The 18013-nt window shown below is 43.0% G+C and overlaps 1 long non-coding RNA gene across 1 annotated transcript; it reads right to left on the bottom strand.

Annotated features, from left to right (window-relative positions):
• Positions 1–448: 448 nt before the first annotated feature.
• LOC309326171 lies at positions 449–3668 on the bottom strand. The gene is made up of 2 exons (XR_014150217.1): positions 3354–3668; positions 449–1245 (listed from the first exon to the last, which is right to left on the bottom strand). It is a non-coding gene; the product is annotated as an uncharacterized lncRNA (long non-coding RNA).
• Between the last annotated feature and the right edge of the window lie 14345 nt (positions 3669–18013).

Here is an 18013-nt window from a genome sequence, read left to right on the forward strand (position 1 = left end):
GCACAACAAAAGCGGAACTTTCGACTGGACTATGCAGCAAACTTTCCTAGGGAAAAGCAAGCCATCTGCAGGAAAGAACGAAGTGGGGGGTTTTCTCCGCACAGCATCCGAGATTCATTTCCTACCTGATGAATTCAGAGGATCAGGCTGCATGGATTCAATCCGAGGAGAGAACTGGGTGGGTGACCTCATTTCATTGCTTTCACCAAACTGTGTCTTTGCTGTTCTATAAAATAGCACAAATGTAAACGAGGTGTGAACTGCTTTCACATCTCATTTAGGTAACAGATGAGGCATGAAATGCATTTCACAAGCACAAGTACTAGACCGGTACCGCTCAAGCTTATGGCAGCGAAGAGCTGTTTTATCCCCTTGCAGTTCTGGATTCACTCTGAAAGTGGTTACTAAGTGTGGGGCAGGGGTGAGGGGAAGCATTATCAAGCAAGGGCAAGTTTGCTATTTTTATTTGCTCTCCCAAAATATCCCGAGGAGTTGACATTCTCAGCTGCATAGATGGATGTAGTTATCTGTCTCACAGAAAAACCCCACTACATCCAGATGGTGCAAAATAATAATAAAAACGACAGTTTTAGCAGGCATGCTGGAATTTCAGATCATTTGAAGAACTTTTACTTCTTCTTGTATTTAAAGACCCCAAATATTGTCTTCTAGCACATCATATACACTGATGCTGTGATAGATAGAGACAGATAACTTGGGTCAAGGGGTTGCTCACCAGTACCTCTCATGGCATCTGAAAAAAGAGCTCCGTAAACATCCTCACAAAAACTCAAGAAAATAAAAATGCTGTTTGCTCTTCCTACGCTGCTCATGTTTGCACTGGAACCTTCTGGAACTTTCAAGAACTTTCAGTTTGTTTCTGAAAAGAACGAACACTCTCACACAGAGCCCAACAGGATCAGCCACTCCTACATTGAACAGGCCCCTATTCCACTGGATGCCAGGATTAGACATCCACTCTCCCTTCCATCTTGAACAGAGGAAAGATGCAAAAACCTCCTCTCTGTGAGAAAGCGCTGTGGCAGCTGGTGTAGATATCTTTTCTTCTATTGAAGCATGTTGTGGTCCTCTCTTTTTCTGCTTATATCCAACTCTTTCAACTCTTCCTCATAGGGCTAGGTTTCTAGAACTCTTGCCATCCTGGATGCCTTCCTCCAGATATCCACCAGTGCTAATGCATAATGTAGATTTTTGGGGAATGCTTGAAAACCTCACACAGGTTCACTAAAAATAAAAGGAAATATCATACAGTATCATATGGCTATTTCTAAAGTCTCAAGGTGTTGTCCCCCCCCCCCCACTTAATATTTCCCAAGTGGATGCAATAACTTCCACCTTCAACAGAGGAGCCATCTGGGGAAATGTTAACACTTAAGAATGGAATCCAACTGATCTTTGCAGAATTGCAAATACAGATCACTGGCTGTTTACTCAGGAGTGCTGTTAGCTAGAAGGCCTCTTAGCTCCAGTTGTCAAAGAGGATTCATTACATTGGCATCTCACACAAAAATCACAAGGAGGAAGTAAATGTGACTGGGCAAGGTTCTCAATGTTACTTATGTAACTGCCTCTTGGGGCTAATTAGAACTGCTTTTGTAGTATGCAAGCTATACATTCCTTGAGATGCTTTCAAAAACAGTGTGTGATCTCCTCAGTGAGGTTCTGGGTTTTGTGCTGATTCCGCAACTCAGCTAAGCATCCCAAAGAATGTAACAATCTCTCTGATTAAAGTTCAATGGAAAAGTGGAGGAACGAAATGGAATAATGGCCAGTGGCTTGTTAAATTGCTGTGGGATTTCTTCATCTTCCTAACTTGGTTAAAGGTTCATTGTTGTGTCCTGCTGTACAATCATGAGCTCTCTCATTTTGCAAAACTTTTTTTCAATTAATTTGCTGATACTATTTTTTCCCCCTTCGTGAAATGACTTCCACAAGCTAGGTTGTTGCAATAAGTACTCTTGCGCATGCAAATTGGTGAAATAGAACTGAGGGGGGAAATTGTGCTGGTTTAGTATTGATATTTTAAATTGTTTAATTGTTAGTCTTTCCTATGCCAAAAGCTTGGGACACTTTTTTCTAGGCTCAAGGACTACAAATTACTAAGAGGTCTACTAGCAGGTCCCAATCTATGTTCTGTCCTATCCTGGGCTAAAAGGTCTGGTCTGTTAGATATTGCAGATCACCCACTCACTTGAGAGGAAGCCCCACTGAACTCAGCTGGAGTAGACACATATACACTAGACATGCTCTAGGATTGAGGTGGAAATGGTCCAACTCTGAGGTCTGCCCACATTCTGCTGGGTCCCATGGATGTCAAAAGCAGACAGTTCTCCACTCACAATCCCCTAATTCTTAGCTTTCATTTTTTATTTAAAAAAAACCCAGTATGTTTCTAGCATTTGTAGAACTTGAAATATGAGTAAAAATGTAGAGGCACTATCTTTCTCAGGCAGGCCACAAACCAGGCAGCAACACAAGCTGTTGCAAGCTGCAACACACAAACAAGCTTTCCACAGTCAACCATTTCTCTTCCCAATCCTCCTATAGTATTTCCCAGCCCATTGAGAAAGAATAAATGCAAATAGTTTTAAAAGTAAAAAAAAGAGGAATGTTTGCTGTAGAAAGTGAACCACGCTGTCCACAGTTGCACACTCTGTGTGTGTGTGTGTTAACAAATACTATTTCTTTAATTAAAAAACAACAACCCAAGCTGCTCAAACTAACAACCACTCCCTTCTTGTGCATGCCCACAAAAAGCTCACTTTGAGCTGTTTGGAGGTGTGGTCTTGAAGGAAACAACTCTGAGCATGCTCAGAACAGCTCCTGGGTCTATCCTAAAGGAAGATCAGTTAATGTCAGATACATGAGCTGAACTGAGAAAATGAGAACACAGGGGACTGAAAACTGCACAACCAGTGTAAATAGCCAGTGGCTCTGGCACGATAAAAATGTTTAGTTTGGGGGGGTTTTGTTTGTTTGTTTTTATTGTTGTTGTTTTGCTGCCTGAAGGCAGATGTGTGGGACCTCCTTGCCACATCAATACTTTCAGGTTGATGTTGACTGAGTGGCACAGAAAGCTTATTGGCCAGAGACTGACAGAAAAGTATCCAGGACTCTGCATATTGAAATGCATTATGGGTGGATGTGTGAGGCAGGAAAGAGTGTGGATGGGGTTTCTGAGAGAAACTTAAAAAAAAATAATGCTGGGCATTTCATTTGGTAGGGCTGAGCCTTGGGATAACCTAATGGACCACTTTCGATGGGGAGGAAGCATGCAGAGTGATCTGCGTTTTGCCCTGTTCCCATGAGTCAATGGGAGGGAAATTACTTACTAGTGTAGATTCCAGCTGCTTACGAAGCACATCCATGCAACAAGGAAGGTTAGGGGTTGACAATGGTGTGCTCCTTTCCTGTGATGCTAAGCCATCTGGTACTCTGTTTTCAGCTGTTCCATCACTAGTCCTTCGCCATCATTCTCGGGGGTTCTGGTGGCTGACGTCTTGTTCCACCCTCATATCTCCCTGGGCCTATCTCAGGGATAATATTGTGCCCCAAACCTTCTTTTTTTAAGTTTTAGCAGTCTACTTTGCAACTTCAGATACTGCCAGTAGAAACGGCACCGGAAATTTTCTCACAGAACCATCTCAGATAAAGCAAAATGTTCCTGCATAAACAGAGGAACTCTCATTCTTTTAATATCGGGCCATAATAGAACAGATGCACTGCCCTGCTCCACTAAACAGCACACCAGTATACAATAATCTGCAGAAGGTCTGACAATTTATTCTATAACAACATAGCACTAAATGCAGAAGTGGAAACTCAGTTTAAAATTATCTGAGCCAGTAAAAGGGAATTAAATAAAAACCTCTGATTTTATCTTCATACAATTACTGTACTGCTGTTGCTGTTATTAGCTAGCCATGATGATTATTAATCTCCATGTGCACCCACACCTGAAAATAAAAAGGCAAGACATTTAACAGTAGGTTAGCAAACTGGATCCATAAATGTATTAAATATAAAAGAAATTTGCAAAGGATCTCCTTGTCAGGAGCTTGTCCTACACTCAAGTAGGACCCTGGCAGACCCATGCCCAACTAGCATGTTCCCTCCCTCCCGGTCGATCGTTCAGGAGCTTCAAAAGCTTTCTTCTGCCCGAACATCACAGCGACCGATGCTAACAGACATCAGCACACTTATGGATCAGCAGAGTGTTCGCAGTTTGCATGACAGATCTCAGCAACTCAGCATTTTGGCTAATCTACTTTATTTACATATAAACACACACGGAGCACTGCAACATGGCTCCCTCTCTCTCTAGCATCAGACAGCAAAGGGAAAAAGAACAAAGGACAATAGTCCCACTTCACGGAACACAGTAACACAAACATCCTGTCTCCGTCACTTCCCACTTCCCACAATTCCATGACTGCAATCATGGAGCAGGAATTCTAACACTCCTATGGCTTAAGCCTGAAGGTTCCTACGACTCCCCATCACCACCAGTAACTAAATGCGGCTGAGAATTCCCTGACTCCCTTTTTTTTAGTGTTAAGGGAAGTCATCCCTGAGTACGGTAACAACCCTCCTGATTCCTAAGTCTCTGAGTGTGTAATGCTGTTCTGCCCCCAGTTTGTTCTGCAGGCCTAAGTAGCAAGTCTTGAGGATCCCCTTTCACCTCCTTGGCTCTTCTGAGTGCTCACAAATTCTTGGTGATCAGTCCAAAAAAATAGGACGATAGAAGGTGTAGGAGCTGGAGGGGTGGATAAATGAAGCAAGGTTAGAGTGAAGGCAAAAAAACAGGAAACAGACAAAGGTTCCATGTCCAATCCTTGGCATCTCCTGGTAGGACTGGGAGTAGGGATGGAGGAGAAATTTGATTCAGTGTGCGTGTAAGGCAGAACCCATGAAATTGGCACTTTCTGAAACAATATGCAAACACAGCTATCCTTTGAAATGCACACTTATCCAGTTTTTGCAATGCTGTTATCCAGCCCATCTTTACAAAAATGTATAGATTAGAGCCAAACGTGCATAAAAATAAAGATCTTAGTGAAAATAATATACAGCAATGCATTATATTAAGGAAATTGCTTGCAAAAAAAATATGCACCTTCGTCAAAACTGCATATAAAAATGTGTTTATAGTGGTACCCTGGTTTCAGAACAGCTTAGTTTATGAACAACTTGGATTAAGAACACTGGAAACCCGGAAGTAGGTGTTTTGGTTTGTGAACTTTGCCTTGGAAACAGAACATGTTTCGCTTCCTGTTGAGTGTAAATTGAGTCCCCCGCTGCTATGGGAAAGCATGCCTTGGGTTAAGAATGCTTTGTTTAAGAACGGACTTCCAGAACGGATTAAGTTCGCAAACCAAGGTACCACTGTATTAGGAGCCATTTGCACTAAAATGCTGGTAATTTTTATGAGGTTTTTTTTAAAAAAGAAAAGAAAATAGCAAATGGCTGCAAAATGTGGAGAACTGAATTTAAGGCTGGGGAAATGGGAAACTGAGAAACTAAGAGAAGTTATGTTGGCAGATCCTTCAATCCCTAACTGGCAGAGCCTGAAACCTTGGAGAGCTACTGCCAGTATAGACTGCCAAACCATTTGAACCTTTGGACACAGATGGACTGTCTTGGCCTCACAAACACATTACAGTTAGGCACACACTGAAACCTATTCTACTGGCTACAATAAACTGCTTCTTACAAGCCTAATTTCAGTGGGGAAAATGCTGTGGCCACTGGGGTAGGCCTCTGTGGGAGCATACTGGCAACTCTTGAGTTATAACATTTGGGGCCTTTTAGTTTAGAAAAAGAGGCTAGTAAAGACGAACATGGCACTGGAATGCAGAACGTGAACAGGGAGGCGTTTTTCTACTTCTCTCATAATGTTAGAACTTGGGGCCATCCAATGAAGCCTAATGCTGTTAGTTTCAGGACAGACAACATAAGTTGCTTTTTTGCACAGCACAGTTGCAGATATGAATATTGCACAGTTTGAAGCGACTGGATTCAAGAAAACTGACTCCTTTTGGAAATGAAGCATTGTCCAGTCCAATATTTATGTATGCAACCACTGCTTCCCGGATGTTACTAGCCCAGAGATGGAAATCTACCAAAGAAGAATGGCAGATCAAATCGATGGACTATGCCAAAATGGCAAAAATGACCGGAAGAATTAGGAATCAGGAAGACCAAAATTTTAATAAGGAATGGGGAAAATCTATAATTTATCATAAAAACCATTGTAAACAATTAAAATTATTAGTAGGATTAGAATGATACTTGTAACTGTGTTGGACTATGGTTGTAATGGAGATTTAATAGAACTGGATTAATAGAGAAGATGCAGGAGGAAAAAAGTTAATGTAAGCACCCACAAAGGGGAGGAGGGAAGTTCATAGGAATTTATGGAATTCTTTTTTTGTTTTGGTTGTTTGAAGGTTGTTTGTAAATTCCAAAAATTGGAAAATTAAATAAAATTTTCAAATAAAAAAGAAATGAAGCATTGTCCAGACCCACTGAGATATTATTCAACTTTTACTAGCAGAACTCTTCAAGACAAAATAAAAGCATCAAAGATACATCAAAAACATCCATACAATGTCCTGTGTTGTCCAGCATAAGCTCAGCATTTTAGAAAATTTTAAATAATCCAAACAGACCTAGAAGTAGAGGTCTGTCTCTCCCCACAGCCTGCTTTCCAGCCTCCATTGGCTTAGGCTGTTTGCTCTCCCTTTAGGAAAACTTCATTTATATCCTCACTCCATGGTGTTTGGGAGACCATCTCAAAATGGAGATTTTCAACTCAATATCTTCATCATATGATCTAAAGTTACAACACTCACATGTTAGCTACCAGAGAACAACAATCATTAACTCAGCAAGAACTCAGTTATACTTAGCAATCAATTACACTTAACAAGCACATAGCTAAACTTCAGAACTCAGTGCTCCAAGAGGCATTGGTGGCTACCAGCTTCATACTAGCTGCTGGGGATTTCAGGTGGGAGTGCTGCAGTGCTCAGCTCCTACTTATGAACTTTCTGTTTACATCTAGTTGGCTATGGTGAGAACAGGATGTTGGATTAGGTGGACCTTTGGTTCTTCTTATGTTTTTAATTGACTTCAGTGTGAGAGAGCTCACCCAAAGATCTTTATGAACTTACAAAGTCCAGTAACTTAGACTTTGTGTTATACTTTGGAATGCAGAGGCTAATTTAATTTAATGCACTAATTTAATTTCATTACCCTCACCACGTGTGCTGGTCCGGGGGGGAGGTTACCGTGGGGCGAGGTCCAGGACCTGAGTTGAGGGTCGGCAGACAGTCCTCCTCGGGCGAAGCGGGGTCCACAGAGGGAAGCCGGGCAAGGACAGGAACTCTGGGGGAAACAGGACTGGATGCTGGCCGAAACAGCTCATCAACGACGTTGCTCCCACAACCTGGGACAAGGCTGACTGGCCTTTATCTTCTCTGAGGCCAGGGGCGGTCCCGGCCCCCAGGAGACCCGCCTCTCCTGGCCTTAAGGCGAGCACTCCTCCTGGGAGAAACCAGTTCCCTCCGCCTCTCTGCCCTGAGCCTCTGCAGCTCAGGAGAGGCTGGAGGGTTACTGGACCCAGGGGGAGACTCACCTGCAGGCACTGAGTCCTCAACCACCTCTGGAGCCAGAGTGGAATCACCTGGTTCCTGCTCCTGAGGATCCGGCACAGGTGCAGGCACTTCAGAATCAAGGCCCTGCCCCAGTTCAGCTGGCCCTGGAGGCGGGGACTCCTGTGCAGGCTGGGATTCCTCTGGTTCAGCCTCTGAATCAGATTCCCAGGCCATCACACCACGGTAGAGTTCTTGATTCTTACTTTTAACAAGAAAATAGAATGGCCAGTATGTAAACTTTAAAAATGCAAATAAAATAAAAAATCAGGAAAACATTGTGGAGCAGGTGGGGGAAGATGACAAAAAAATGCAGACTGCAATCCTATACACACTCACCTGGGAATAAGGCCTATTGAGCTCTATGGGATTCACTTTCGAGTAGACATATGCATAGCACTGTGCTGTCAAGCCAATGTTTCTTACTGCCTTATGTTTCTTACTAACTCATCCTTGCAGACAGCTTCAGCTTCACAGAGTGTCATTACTTCAGAGCTCTCAGTAAAGGACTGAATTCTCTAGCCCCTGTAAACAAGGGCAAAATGGGCACTTTCATGCGCTCGGTGCCATGAAATTTGCTTTTCTTTTATCTGCTCTGCCACAGGAGCTGACAACTGCTGGGAACTTGAGTACTGCAAGGAGTCAGGCTAATTATAGGGTGGCTATGCAGGTGAATACAATAAAATTTTATACATCTGAAGTCTTCTAAAAGACTGCCAGCTCGTCAAGCACAGTGTGAGAAATTTTGCTAATGGGGCTGTTTAGAGGCATCCCTCCCGTGATTGATGTTGCATTTCCTAGGCTAGCTTTGATGCCTTTTCCGGCATCGGCCTCATGTGTCAGAGAACACCCTGCCTTAGAATGGCACAGGGTTTCCAGGTGACCAGAACAAAAACAAAAATTGGCAGATCCGGTTTCCACAATGCAACCATTATTATTATTATTTTACTGTGCCCACCTAAAACCACTGGGCTCTGCCCCTCCTGGTACTACCCATTCCCCAGACCTGCTCTAGACTCTGCCCCCCCCCAACTGGACCAGATACCAGGGTGTTTTGGTGCAGAGCTATGACTGGAATGGTTCCTATTCGCCTCTCCATCCAATACTGTAACTCCAAATGGAAGCAAGGGGAAAGATGCAACGCAGCGAGAATTGTGTTTAGCAGAAAATAGAGGCTCCTGAAAAGTTTTACTGACAGCAAATAAGAATCCCAATAATCAACCCCCCATATAGCAGTAAAAATTGGCTATAGAAATAATTCCCTCTATTGTCAACGGTGCCTCCTTTGTTCCCAATGTAAGTGACTTGACAAGGATTTCCAAGCAGAGCGCCAGCCAAATTGAAAGCTTGAAGGGTGAGGATTAGCTGAGCCGAGACATGAATTATGTGGCATGCATTGGGATGGGGCAAAGGGGCAACCATGTTGCATGGGCAACAAATGGGTATTTCAGATTTTGGAAAGCAAGTGGCACCTGCTTGCATGCCATGATTCTGCAGAGGTACAGACTAGCCACTGTGCACAAAATTCAGCTTCCATTTTAAAAGGAAATAAAGTTCTGTTAACTTTTGAATAATATTGGTAGGGTAGGGCAACTGCTTGGGGAAAAATAGATATTTGGGGAAATAATACTTTTAGAGGTTAAGACCTACAAAGACAACAGACAGATGAACGTATATACAGTCATAAAAGGTAAAGGTAAAGGGACCCCTGACCATTAGGTCCAGTTGTGGCCGACTCTGGGGTTGCGGCGCTCATCTCGCTTTATTGGCCGAGGGAGCCGGCATACAGCTTCCAGGTCATGTGGCCAGCATGACTAAGCGGCTTCTGGCGAACCAGAGCAACGCACAGAAACGCCGTTTACCTTCCCACCACCTGTTTATCTACTTGCACTTTGATGTGCTTTTGTACTGCTAGGTTGGCAGAAGCAGGGATCGAGCAACGGGAGCTCACCCCGTCACAGGGATTCAAACCACCGACCTTCTGATCAGCAAGTCCTAGGCTCTGTGGTTTAACCCACAGTGCCACCCGCGTCCCTATATACAGTCATACCTCAGGATAAATATGCTTCAGGTTGAGCGCTTTCGGGTTGCGCTCCACGGCGACCCGGAAGTAACAGAGCGCATTACCCTTGGGTTTCGCCACTCGCACATGCGCAGATGCTCAAAATGACATCATGCCCATGCGCGGAAGCGGCGAAACACGACCTGCACACGCACAGACGTGCTGTCGCGTCTTGTGTTCTGTTCGGGATGTGAACAGGGCTCTGGAACGGATCCCGTTTGCATCCCAAGGTACCACTGTATATATTATCTCAATTCAGTTCACTATATCTCAATTTGCTTTGGGGGGGGGAACCCTCCTCCAATCAATTTGTCAGCGTTTTAGTGTACATTTATCTTAGTACAACTGCATGCAATTTTGCCTACACATTTTTGCAAGCCATTCTTCCTAATATGGTGCCTTCTGTCTCCTAAGATATGCACTTTTTGCAGGCTCTCCTGAATATACACACTTTTGTACACTTTTTTTGTTCGAGAACCACATCACAAACTTCAGAGCAGGGATGGGTGAATCTGTCAGTTTGGGTTCTCAAGGTTTCTCATTTTTCCACTCTTAAATTCAGTTCTCTACACTTCTGCAGCAATTTGTCAACTTTGATTTTTTTAAAACAAAACAAACAAACAAAAAAAAACCTCATGAAAATCCAGCATTTCAATGTAGATTTCGCCTTACACATTTTTGCAAGGAATTTCCCCTAATGTAATGCAGGACGAAATGGGGAAACGTGCTAAGAGGAAGGCACGCTTGGCAAACCCTCACCATGATCAACTCCCTCCCAGAAACCTACGTCCCCACTGTGGAAGGACATGTGAATCCAGAATTGGCCTCCACAGTCACTTACGGACTCACTGTTAATATCGTGCTTATGAAAGACAATCTTACTCAGCTATGAGTGATCGCAGCAGCAGCAGCAAGCAAAGAAGAAGAGGAAGAAGAGGAAGAAGAAGATGAATATTGCAGTTGATTCAGAAATTGCAGCTAATAGAATGTGTAGCTGCTAGGCTGCTTAGTGGAACCCCCAGATTTGAAAGTATTACACTCCTGTTGAAAGATCTGCACTGACTACCTGTTAGCCATGTTCAAAGTTTCGTTGTTGTCATTTAAAGTCCCAAACAGCTTGGTGCCAGAATACTTAGCAGACCAGCTCCCCTGGTGCAGACCAATCCACCCTTTATGATCTTTCAAGGAGACCCTACTGGTCATTCCAAAACCAGTGTGCTGTCACTTGGTGACAATGTGAAACAGCCCCTTCTTGGTGACAGCACCTATCCTCTGAAATGCCCTTCCTCAGGCAATTTGTGAGGCAGAGACAGTAATGACCTTTAAATATATCTTTAAAACTTTGTTTTGTTTTTGGACCCTGCTCAGTTTTATTTGCGATATTCAGTTGCATTTTCTTTCCATCTCATTTCTATTTAGCTTCTAGGAAATGTTATAGAATATTGTGTAGCTTTATTCTGTTTATGTAAACCACTTTGACATTTTTATTACATTAAGCAGTATTAAAACTAGCCCTCCCATTAGAGGCTAAACCAATGGTTATAACTTTTCATAAATATGCTTCATATGTTATGTATGTGTGGTACATAAACAAGTTGTCAGGATCTCTGCAGTAAGTCATTTTGTCTGGCCACGTATTCTGAAAACTTTTCTTGTTGGAAATGCCAGAAATTATCACAAGCTATTATTTTTCTTATTACCTGCTAAGCCAACGAAAAGATTATTCTTTTTATAAATGCACAAGCTCCACTTGACCTGGCGGATGAGTGGAGATTATTCCTGAAATGAACCCCATGCCGGTACTTTATTCTGACCCAGACAGAAAATAAGGTTATCTAACGTCTGTAATGAACAATGGTTAATTGACGTCTGTCGAAAAACTATATTCTCCTGAGAACGATTATACTTTTCATTCATATTCTCAGGTAAAGTAAATGAGGGTTGAGTGGCTATTTTACATCATTTCACAAAATGTCAAACAGTTTTTAGTAAACAGCCATCAGGTCCTCTGGTTTCTGTTTTTCCCTTTCCTGATCAGCTAAATGTTGTTTATTGCTTTCCCAAGAATGAACCTCATTCTAGAGTTGAGATCTTTATTTAACCGCTTTGGGGGATAAAAAAACACCTCACTATGCCCCCACCATCTCCCATTGTGGAGGAGTAACATGAATAAGGGCCTCAGATAATAATAACTGTCAGGGGTCCTTTATCTTTACCTTTATACTACATTTTAAAAAAGATTTTCCTTGAGAGAGTCTTTAAACCTCTTTTGTTGACCACCAGCATTACACTTTCCATTTTTAAGTTCAGAATAGAGTAGTTGTTTGGAAGACGATAACCAAGCATCCGAACAATGTGACCAGTCCAATGAAGTTGATGTTGAAGAATCATTGTTACAACACTGGTAATTTTTGCTTCTTCCAGTACACTGGCCTGTCTTCCCAAGTGATATGTAAAACATTTTCAGAGACACCGCTCATGGAATTCTTCAAGGAGTTAGAGATGGCGTTTATAAGTGGTCCATGTTTCACCAGCATACAATAAGGTTCCCTTCAGAAGGGGTGTAACCCCATCAAGAGCAGGTGACCTCCCACCCATCCGGTCTAGGGAACCACCCACTAACAGTGCCTCAGTCTAATGTGGATTGATCTATAGTTTGTTGGCTCTCATCCAGACCATTACTGAGGCCAGACACTGGTCCAGCACTTCCACTGCCTCACCTGCAGATGTAAAGGAGAAGTTGAGCTGTGTGTCATCAGCATATCGCTGACAACGTACTCCCAAACTCCAGACAACCCCACTCAGTGGTTTCATGTAGATGTTGAACAGCATGAGGAATAAAATCGAACCCTGAGGAACCTCACATTGAAGGCTTCATGAGACTGAAGAATGCTCCCCGAGTATCACCCTCTGGAGATGTCCGTCCAATTATATTAAATGTAAGGTAATCATTATAAGTACATTCAAAATCACAAATGTCAACTATATCGGGAAATGGTGGGACGTCTATATTTATTTTACTTCAGTTTGTTGTTGTTGTTTTGTTTTATTTTATGTACCATTGTATGATTTTAGCTTAGCTGATATCTAAGTGGAATTAGAAGGTCAAATTAACATTCTAAGTTAAACTAATTTAAGAATATATATATGTGTGTATGTGTGAAGTTAAATCTGTAATGACATTAATGAATTTCAACAAAGAATTTTTTCATCCGAGAGAGAAAAAAGGAAATGTCCATCCAAATAGGACCAGAACCATTGAAAATGGTGCCTCCCCCTCGGTTGATGGTATTGAAAGCTGCCAAGAGATAGGGGTCTCATTTCACCCTGACTGTATGCTGACTGAGGTAGCCATTTCCACATTTATAAGGGAAGGGCAAAAGGGTATCTGGCATTAAGCATCAAAGTAATTAATTGAATTCATATAAATATTCTAAACTTTCATTATTGAGACTGTGTTTAGAATTGCTCTGCTTTCCTATAATCCTTTCAGAATCAAATGCCCACTTGAATGGGGCCTTTTCAAGGCACAGTGTCTCTTGTGAGTCCAATTCTGAAAGTAACTGGTAAGGAAGCAAAAGGCATCTGTTCCAAATATAGGCAGCCACATAATCCAATTCTAACAAAAGACAAAATATGTGTTCTTTTTAAAGCAAAAGCAATTGGGTCATAAATTTTCCATACCACACACTTGCCATTCTCAATCTGTGGAGGGGAGAAGGGTTAGCACAAAGCTCTTTCCGTCAAAAGGTCCACAACCCTGCCTAGAATGGTTTAAATATCATGAATGGATACTTATTGGTTTATGTTATTGTCCATTCTTCTTCAGAGCTAGGCCTGGACTCCCTTATTGGAATAGTAGCAAGCTGTGCTATTTCTCTTCCTTTTTAAATAAGGAAAACAAAATTTACAACGACAAGGAAGGCGATAAAAAATTCTCACAGGCAATTCAGCACTAAATATCATTATCGTGATGCCGCTTCTCATGAATATCTACTGAGGCCTGATTTAAAAGGGGCGCTGGGAATATAACAAAATATGCACATGGCAGTGCTGATGCCCAGCCTCTCTTCTGAAACAGTTTGTCTCCGCAGCTCATGGGGCGGAGATCTGTGCATGCTAACATTGCACACGGTTTGTTTTTATTTACCCTCCTCCTTAGCCAAAAAAACAACAACAAAAAGCTACCAGAGCATCTCACAAATGTCAGGCATACCCTGCCCTCAGACTTACAGTCTAAAAGGCACAGCACAAAAGGAAAGGGTGTTAGGAGGGAAGAGGAAAACGCAAGCAGTCACTAGGCTTTAATTACAGAGTTCTTGTAATCACCTGAATTGGAGCAAGTTCAAGGGGAGGAGGTTACTGGTTGATGGTTGATGGAAAGAGCCATCTCTCTCTCCCTTTTCGATTTAGCAGGAAGGGTTTAGCTGGACGACAATGCAGTTGGGGGCCTGGTTTAAAAGTGAAGCTGGTGCACTGGTAAGTTTTTCTTAGAGACATGGCATCAAGTTTAAATCAGGCCCAAAAGAGAAGAGAGGGCTGTTCAGTTCCTGCACTATTACAAAGCAGCGCTATTTTGCAGCACAAAAGATCCACTTACACACACATCAAACCCTCCTGCTATAGTTAGTAATTAACACAATTTTCTGACTATACCAGACAGCATAATTGCCTGCCAGGGAAATTACTCTGATGACAAACAAACCTTTTGTTTCCCTGGGGAACAACCAGGATAGCACAAATCAAAATAAGGATTGGCTTGTCCACGAAGCCATGCAAGCAGACTGATTCGGCTGTTATGTTAGATGCAAGATAAATAAAATGCATCCTGAGCTCAGATGTCACGTTGCAAACCGTTCCCAGGGCTGTCTGCATCCCTTGATTCCAATGCGCAAGCATGCAATTTAGCGTTGACAAGGAAGGCAGCATCCTGAGGAGCCTATCTTTTCAAAAAGCCAGATTCTAGCTTTGAAGGAAGTGAAGACAGGCCTAAATCTGAGTGATGCCTAGTGAAAGCCAAAGGGAGGAGAAGCCAATTTTTAAAACTTTTTTTTTAAGCATTTTCTGACATAGCCAACAAGATCTAACATTATAATTTGAATATGCTTCCCTGGTTTTCTTTTCAGGACATATGAGCACAGCAACTTTAAAAATGAATTAAATTAAATTTGCGCTAATAGAAAAGTTCGGCCTGAATGAGAGCTCTTTGACAGTTCTATTCCTAAGCCGTTTTCCTTATATTTTTCATTGTGTATTAGATTATTAATAAGCGGTGCTCAATATTCTAGATAGCTTAATAGATGATGATCTAAAAGAAGTCACCTAATAATATAGATAGCCCATTGTTATTTGTATGTGCCCATTTAAGTTTTCCAAGAAATTATTGTTTAAGATCTAGTTTAAAATCAATAATAATAATAATAATAATAATAATAATTAATAATAGCAGGTGTTGTATCCCTTAAAAACCCTCATAACTGTCCCTCCATAGCCTCCCTTAGCAGGGTCACACAGCAGTAGCAGTAACGGTAGGTTCTGGTGAGATTTTGCATGAGATCTTGTGAGATCTTGCCAGAAGCTACTGCTGCTTCCACCACTTCTCCACAGAGGCATTCAGGCGCCACCTCTTGCTGTATTGCCACCTGAGGCAGCAGCCTCAGCCTGACTCATGGCCAGACCATCCCTGGGGGGCAGGACTCGGGTGCAAGGACTCAGCTACATTGGCAAAGAAAAAGCACTTTATATGCATTGTTGTCAGGAACTGGGTGGAGACCATCTCCCATCCTGACCATTCCAGGGAGAAGGGAGAAGAAGACAGTATAGATTTATAACAGGGGTTTGAGGGAGGTCACAGCTCGGAGGCAGATGAGGGGGAAAGCTGGGAAATCATGGGAGAGCCAGAACAACACCCAGCTGACACATTGTCATTCAAAAGCATTCCAGACCCTCCATCTCCCAGAACCCAGCAAGCCTTAAAAGGACACTTAGCTGTTAGAATTCCTGCTCAACAATCAATGGGATTGTTGTCTTTCACATGACGGTGTATGTTTTGATGTGGGAAGTGACGGAGACAGGATGTTTGTGTTACTGTGTTTCATGAAGTGGGACTATTGTCCTTTGTTCTTTCTCTTTGCTGTCTGAAGAGAGGGAGCCATGTTGCAGTGCTCCGTGTGTGTTTATATGTAAATAAAGTAGATTAGCCAAAATGCTGAGTTGCTGAGATCTGTCATGCAAACTGCGAACACTCTGCTGATCCCTAAGTGTGCTGATGTCTGTTGGCATCGGTCGCTGTGATGTTCAGGCTGAAGAAAGCTTTTGAAGCTCCCGAATGATTGACCAGGAGGGAGGGAACATGCCAGTCAGGCATGCCAGGGTCCTACTCGAGAGTAGGACGAGATCCTGACAATAGCAGCAGCTGTAGAGGAGACGAATGAAGAAGTGAGAGCGACAGGGTGTGAAGATTCACTTGGGACAGTGTCATTATCCAAGAGTTTAAACAGTGCCATCTGGTGTCATGGTGTTATATCGCATATACCAAACATATAAAACGTTCTTTATTTACCAATTGAGCTGAGTCCATAGCTAAGTGAATTCATTATGGCAAGATCCAAAGATATACATATGCTCATGCAAGCCTAGTGAAACTATTCATCTCTCCCCCTCTCCCTGGCCCATTTACTTCCATAATTTCAAAAGAAAAACAAGCCTTGTGGCTCATGGCCTTTGCATGCTTAATCTCCAACCCATGCCCTCCAGGTCTCTAGATCAGTCATCCCAAGATACCTTGTGAGGATAACATGAGAGGAGGTGAAGCCTGCGCAGCATCCAGATTTCATGACCTTCAATCAATTGAATACCTCCAGAATCAATTACAAGAAGCCAAATCTTTCACATAATATTTTTGCAGGGGAAAGATAATGAAAAGTGTTCATTAATGAGCATTACTGGCCCAAAATAAAACATACATTAGGACACTTCACTGTCTCCGTCTCGTAGCAACCAAGGCTTCCCTTCAGCAGTGCCTTGTCATCTCTAATTATCATCTCAAGAGGACTCTTTAAATCTTCAATAATTTATCTATAAAAGTTAAAGTGAAATTGTGAAACAGTTCTTCCCGACTTCTTATCAAGAGGGTTTTGTTCAGGCACACTCTCTAGATTCATTGTTGATGACACCCGTTGGCAACTTCAAATGTCTCTTCAAGATAGTTTAACGAAGGAGAAGTTTCTCTTTCAAAACAGAAAAAAGAAAGGAAGGTGGTGGTCCAAATTCTGGTGAGAAATTCTCCTAAAAGACCTAAAATATTTTCATAATGTCAAATGTGAAAGAAGAATCATACATAGAATCGAAGAGTAGGAAGGGGTTCCAAGGGTCATCTAGTCCAGTCCCCTGCAATGAAGGAATCTCAGCTAAAGCACCCATGACAGATGGCCATCCAACCTCTGTTTAAAAACCTCCAAGGAACAACAGTCCACCACCTCTTGTTCCACTATCAAACAGCTCTTACTGCCAGAAAGTTTTTCTGAAGGCTTAGTCGGAATCTCTTTTCTTGCAACTTGAAGCCATTGGTTCGAGTCCTACCCTCCAGAGCAGGGGAAAACAAGCATGCTCCCTCCTCCATGTGGCTGTGCTGGGCCCAGGGATGACCCAAGCAACGCGGTCCAGGTCTGGTCCCGAATCCAAGGGTTCCACGAGGAGTCAGTCCGACAGGTCCAAGGCAGGACACGAGGCAGGAAACCAGGCAAGGTCAGGGACAGGGTCTCAGGCAGGTTCTGGCAAACAGCAATGTTGCTCCCACAACCTGGGGTGGGGTCCAACAGCCTTTTATCTTTGTCAGGGTAACGGCCGGTCCTAATCCCCTGGTGACTCACCTACCTGTCTCGTCCGAAGGCAAGCACTCCTCCTGCGAGTACTCAGGTCTCTCAGACCTTAGTCTCTGCAGCTCGAGAGGTGTCGGTGGGTTACTAGACCCAGAGGCCACCTCAGCCTCCCCCAACCCAACCGGTAGTGGAGCAGCTGTAAGTGATGGCCCAGCTGAAGACAATGAGGTAATCCCCGCATCTGGAGCCAGGGCAGGCTCAGGCCCCTGACTCGGCCCAGCTGGTGCTTGTTGCAGGGGAACATGTGCAGACTGGGGCTCTTCAGGATCATGCCCCAGATGCCGCCTAAGGCAAGGGATCCAGTGCGGACTGAGACTCCTCTGGTTCCGAGCCCGAGCCTGAGTCCCAGGCCATCACAAAGGCAGCCTTTGAGATATTTGAAGATGGCTATCATG

The sequence above is a fragment of the Podarcis erhardii genome (genome assembly GCF_964252035.2).
Source record: "Podarcis erhardii genome assembly, chromosome: 12".
Classification (NCBI taxonomy): Eukaryota; Metazoa; Chordata; class Lepidosauria; order Squamata; family Lacertidae; genus Podarcis; species Podarcis erhardii.